Source organism: Sphaeramia orbicularis, chromosome 15 (genome assembly GCF_902148855.1).
Source record: "Sphaeramia orbicularis chromosome 15, fSphaOr1.1, whole genome shotgun sequence".
Lineage (NCBI taxonomy): Eukaryota > Metazoa > Chordata > Actinopteri > Kurtiformes > Apogonidae > Sphaeramia > Sphaeramia orbicularis.
This window is the reverse complement of record NC_043971.1, coordinates 53993204-53999203: the sequence shown is the minus strand read 5'-3', so window position 1 is coordinate 53999203 and position 6000 is coordinate 53993204. Positions and strand designations below refer to the sequence as shown.

General features: G+C 36.5%; 1 protein-coding gene across 2 annotated transcripts in view; it reads left to right on the top strand.

The window, feature by feature from the left end:
* The first annotated feature begins 1225 nt into the window (after positions 1–1225).
* Positions 1226–6000, top strand: part of bmpr1aa (bone morphogenetic protein receptor, type IAa) — an 81513-nt gene continuing 76738 nt past the window's right edge. The window contains exon 1 of one of the 2 annotated variants that reach the window (XM_030155662.1): positions 1226–1404. The gene's annotated coding sequence lies outside the window, so the exon portion shown is untranslated. Of the gene's footprint in view, positions 1414–6000 lie in introns of both variants that reach the window. The other variant, XM_030155661.1, reaches the window with a different exon arrangement.

The window sequence follows — 6000 nt, the reverse complement described above, 5'->3', positions numbered from 1 at the left end:
TAATTCACAGTAAATGTTGAATGTTTGTTATTAAGATAGCACAAAAATGTGGAAAACACCTGAGTTTTTTTTTTTTTTTTTTTTTTTTTGTTATTGACATGTATGTGTTTTTCTGAGGGTAAAATGAAGTTTTTGGATCAGTCCAGTTTGATGCCATAAACTCCATCCAACTCTTCTTTGTTTCTCAGCTCATGTTCACACAAAGACATTATGGAAAAAAACAAAAACTGTTGAATAGAAATACTTTCAGCTGGTAAAATTACTAAGCAGATTTAGCTTGTGATTCCTCTTTCAGTTGTGTTTTTGTTAGTTTTCTGGAACGCAGGTCCAAACCCTCCCACAAATGCAGGATTTGAGCGGCGGCTCTCCGGTACCGCTGATGTCCAGCAGAGGGCGCCGCTGACCCTTTGTACAACTGAGGTGATATGAAAAAACGAAGAGCTCTCACTGTTCTCCTGACTCAGGAGACCCAAAAACCAGTCAGCCACTGCTCAGACAGTTGAAGCAACAGGTATTACTCTCAAATAATTTGATATAAAATGACGACTTATTATTTGTGTCTGACATCAGGCTGTCATATTTCTGTTTTTAACTTTTATTCGTGTGTGTGTTTTTTTTTTTTTTTTGTAGAAAAAGTTTAAATAGCGGAATAGATGTCCAGCTTATTAAAACAACTGGCAGCATCATTAATGTTTGATTTGTATAATGATCTGTTTTACTTTTTTTCTCTCTCTTTGTCTTGGCTACTGGATTCTTTAAAGCTGATGTTTAATTTTTGACTTCAGACACAGCAATCTGAGCAGTCTGGAGAGAATCCTTCATGGACATAGATGTTAATGCTTACAGTCCTTTGGGCTCAGGGTTTGGAAATGGTTGTTTCCAGTAGAATGACTCCAGGAGGATTCTGCTGCTGTGGTCCCTGGTGACAGGATGCAGAAATATAAGAAACATAAAGTTTTTAACAGATGTATTAATTAGGTTTTTGAACTACAGAAGGATTCCTCACCTAGTTGAATAAAACTGGGATCAGAAACTTGATTTTGTGTCTTCTCTTTATTAATGCCTAAAGAGTAGGAAAACAGTGACTCTGAAATCAAAAACAACTATGAAAATCTGTCTTGATTTTCTTTGACTTTGTCTTTGACCGGAAGTTCGTGTCAATGTTTTGCGCTAATGAGTGATTGTTCACACGAACGGAGACGATCTTGGTGTCGGTGGCTGTTGTCGGTGTGCTCCTCAGACAGACGGAGCGGACACCGGACACCAACACTGGGCTGCTGTCTCTGCTTCAAAAAGGAATATTTACCATTTCGGTACGTTTTTCTGATGGGAATGTGGACCTCAACTACTATAATGAATTAGCATCGAAAGAAGAACGCTATCCGCTGGATAAATTAGAGGACAGTTCAAAAGGTAAGGCAGCTTTATCGTCATCTCAAAGTTCAGTCCTGACCTGCGGCTCCGAGCCCCACTTTTGGGCTCGGTCTATGCGCTGCAGCAAACACGATCTCTGTTATACGTTTGCTGAGATTTGCTGAGCTAAATAAATATTTGATGTGTTTTATGCTATTAGAGTAGGGTATGTGTATTACTTGCATTGCTGAGTAAGTGTGTATGTTATGGGAATAATGAACCAAAACAACCTGAGTTCTGGTACAGATTGGTGTGCGTGCATATGTGTGTTTGTTGGCGCCAGAAGATAGACGGCTCCCTCAGGCTGCTGTCGTGGAATAAACTTTGCTTTTGCTCCCGACGAAAACTCCCACTTAACCACAAAAAACATGTACAACTCAATACCACTATTAAATAGTTGTACGTTTAAACATTGATGTCCTTACTTTTCCCCCGTAAACGTCTTTAGTTCCAGTTTGTCTCCCGTTAGCCACATTCCTTCTTTAGCTAACTTTGTTGCATAGTTGACGTCGCTCGCCTGTAATTACAGTGACGTGAAATCTCAGTTGTTTGCTTTACAGATAGAACAGATTATTCCAACAAAACAGTTAAAATTTAGTTTGAAGTTGTTTAGTACATTTTGGTGTCTGTATGAAGTCATTTGGTGTCTGTTTTAGTTCATTCGCCTTCAGGTTAGCGGTCACTGACTTTATGTAGCTTCACATTAGCCTGTGGACTTTTAAACCCATCGAAGAGTGTTTTCTTCTCTGTTTTCATTTGCTGTTTACATGTGTGTTAGTCTTAATGAAATCGTAAACAGACATTTTTCAGCCAGTCTGTTGGTTTAGCCTGGAAATGAGCTGTTGATGAGAGTTAACACTGTTTGCTCTGTTTTTGTGTTCAGTGGTGAAAAAAAAAAAGCAAGACTTTGTTAAATGAACCTTTTGGAAATGTGAACTATGGTTAAGGAGTAACTGTGTGCTTTATAGTCTAAAAATGTTAAACAGCCGGGTGTATTTTAAGCAGAAAATGACCTTTTGTGGAGGATAAATCAGCCATTTACTGGTTGAATCGGCCTTTTGGAATTATTTCCACTAGTGTAAGAGCAGCTGGATACTTGCAGCATTGACATGTAAACCAGATGTGTGACTGTGTATTTTCAGCTGAAAAGTCACCTTAAGACAAGGAAAAAACTGCACTTTATTGGTACAAACTGAAACAAAGACATCTTATATTTGATCAGTCGTGATTTTTTACACTATAGAATTATTATAATTAGCTTGTGCAGAATCAAAATGTCATCAACATTTTTTGACCTTTTCCCTTTACTTCTGTAGTTCTCTTTTTCATGTGATATTCTGACTTGTGACAATTATATTTTCAGGACAGCAGCTGTTTGAAAAAGCAAATGTTTTTTTCCTCATTACACTGACTCTGCTTTGGGGGATGTGGCTGATTGGGAACCAAATTGTTCAGATCACTTTGTCGAATTTCCTGGACAGACGGAGCCTCGGGGTGTGATGGACAGGCCTGTGGCTGATTGATCAGCTTTACTCAACCTGATTGGGTTACTTTGACATAATATTGGCTTGAGTGGGCATCAGCGCTTTGAAAAAAAAAACAAAGCTTTGAATAAAAAACAGTGAAAATATAGTCTGCACTGTATTGTGTGAGCAGCAATTCAGCCAAAAAAGCAGAAGGAAAATGCTCATAGTTTGTACCTACATGGGAAAAAAAAGGTCTGCATAATGCCTGCAGCTACAAAGAAATGAAGTGAAATGACATTTTGATTGGGCAGTGACAGAGACTACATGGAGTTCTGCAAGAAATCATTTAGATTATTGATGAGTCTGCTAAATAATTTTTAAAATGCGTCTTTGTGCAGTGTAGTTGTTAAACTTGGCAGTTTTCCTCAGTGTAAGGTGATGCACTCCAACAATACAGACCCCTAAAATATTTCAGATTCGTATTTCAGCAGCTTTAGCCTATATAATTAGGGTTTATGTAAAAGTAAATTTTTTTTTGTTATTTTGTTGTAATTGTATAGAGCAACAAAACTAAGTAAATGACTTTTCTGAGATCCAGATGTTGTAGTTTGTTCCCAGTGGATGTCTTTTTGAACACGTACTTCGTTATAATGAAGGTCAAAGTGGTGTCCCCGATACCCTTGGAAACCTTGGAAAACATTTTTGAATGATGCATTGAGGATCAGCAACACTGCAGATTCCTTTTGGTCTTTTGCTCTATTAATCAGTGAATCGACTAGTTGCAGCTCTAAGACAGTCTGTTTCTGCAATGTGACACCTTTCTGCTCTTCGACAAACATGAACAGTACGTTTGAAAGCCTTTGTACGTAATGTATTTTCATTGCATGGAGCGTGAGATGACTTCTCTAGTGAGAGAGATGGAGCCTGTTAAAGGGAGGGCGGTCCAAATTAAAATCTAGCATTATCCATATGCCAGACAGCTGTACATTCATCTGAAGAGGCCAGGATCTGTGTTACAGAAATAACAGGCAGACTGACGGTGTATGAGACAGCTGGACTATAACGACAGACAGATTTGTGCCTACATATTTGTTAAAGACGTCATTGGAAAAAAAATAAATGACAGTGATGTCAAAACCAAGTATTTGCTTTAAATTGCCTTTTGATTAACAGTAATTGAGTAATTAGTGTTGCTGTGATTCACTGACCAATGAGTTTTCGTATTAATGTCACTAGTGCAGATCACTGGCTGACCGACTTTATTTCACTCTGTATATAGCATATATGTTTTAAACATCTGGCTACTCGGGGTGTTAGAAAATATCGTTTCTGCAATATATTGCGGTATTTCATTTCGCAATACTGTATTGATATTAAAAAGTACTGTATCGATATTTGTAGGTATTTATTCAAATGCTGATATGATGGAGGTTCATTTTTGTTTTTTGTTTTCTTTCTTGTTTATATCTTATTTATTATTATTTAACACTGTTTTATTAAGTAATGGTTATTTGAATCATCCTAAAAGCACTTTTTACTGTCTGAGAGGCAGATGTTAGTTCCTTTGTTGGGATTGCACAAAAATGATGTTATGATGTTAGTTATAAACTAATAGAATATGAACATTTAAGCAGGATCTTAAACTGTAATGTCTGTAAAACATAATTTAAGTTTAACACAGGAACATTTTGTGATATAGCATTAGATCCTGTTGGGATCAAATAAAAATGTGTTTAGTATTCGTGCATATTTCTGGTATAATTCAGTTCTTCCAGGAAATAATCATTTTAAAAAAAGAAACAAACAAAAAATTGCCTTTTTAACAGTATCATGATATATTGTGATATATCGTATTGTGATCCTAGTATTGTGATTTGTATCGTATCGCCAGATTCTTGCCAATACACACCCCTACTGACTACACTTAGGTGTTTGTGTTAAATCCACATTAACTTGTAGTTTATTGTTTTGTTGCCTTTGAACAATTGATGATGAAGAATTACTGCAAGTGTGTCAGCTTTGGGTCAGGCCTCTGAACTTGTGTCTAGTGAGTCTGTTTTCCATGGATGGTTTAGAGTTGTATGAAAATGTCACTCATCATAAATTTATACATGCACGTGGACTAGTGTAGTAATGTTGGTCCATAATGATACAACAGTGAAGAGATTTTAGGTGGATACAACAGCAAAAAGCCATCAGACACAACAACGCCCCCCCCCCCTCGAAACCAGAGAAAACTAGAGGAAAACTTCTTGTAGTTTGGTTGTAACTTGCCTACATTTTATAAGAGGTGAAAAGATTGTTTGTGGTTCATGATTCTCCCTCAGGATTGACAGATGATCATTTGGCCACAGTGTTCATCCCAAAAATCCACATTTTAATGGTGTTTACAAAAGTATAAGGTCCTCTGACTTCCCTCATGTCACCTTTTTATTCCTGACAAATTTTATGTGTATTGAAATTTACAAAACAAAAAGTGTAGACTGTCAGATTTAGACAATGGCACTGAAGAAAAATGGTAAAAATGGAGCCAAGCTCAGTTTTCCTTAGGTTAGTGGAAGGTTCAGATGCTGGGAAGGCTTTTGTTGTCATTGTTTTGGATCTGTATTACTGCAATTCCATTCCCTATACAACAGTTTATTAACCTAACGGAAGAGAATATGAAAATAATTTTAATTAGTCCTATTCCCTTCATGTACTAGCCTAAATGTGAATAGTGTGAAATATGTTATTAGCTCTTGAATTTGTGTTGAATTTGTAAAATGTGAGAACCCTGTAATATTATCAAAAGGTTATGCTTTTATAATCGCATATTTTTACGTTTATATTCAACATACTGGAATTTTCAATCATACTTATTAAGCAAAGCATTTTATTCATTTCACAGCAAACATGCTGAATTGTGACTTTTCAAAACTTGTTAAAAGTTAAAAATCAGTTGTAAAAGTATCAGATTTTGTTGATAGCTGCTGGTGGTAATCTGGAAAGTGGATAGTTAAATTAGATGGAGCACTAATTTGGCCTCAGCATGTTTGCAAGCAAAAACTTTTCAAGTATGAGGCTATCATGCTTTTCTTTGGTTGTAGTATTATTGCATATTAGAGGTTTTGAATTGTTGGGT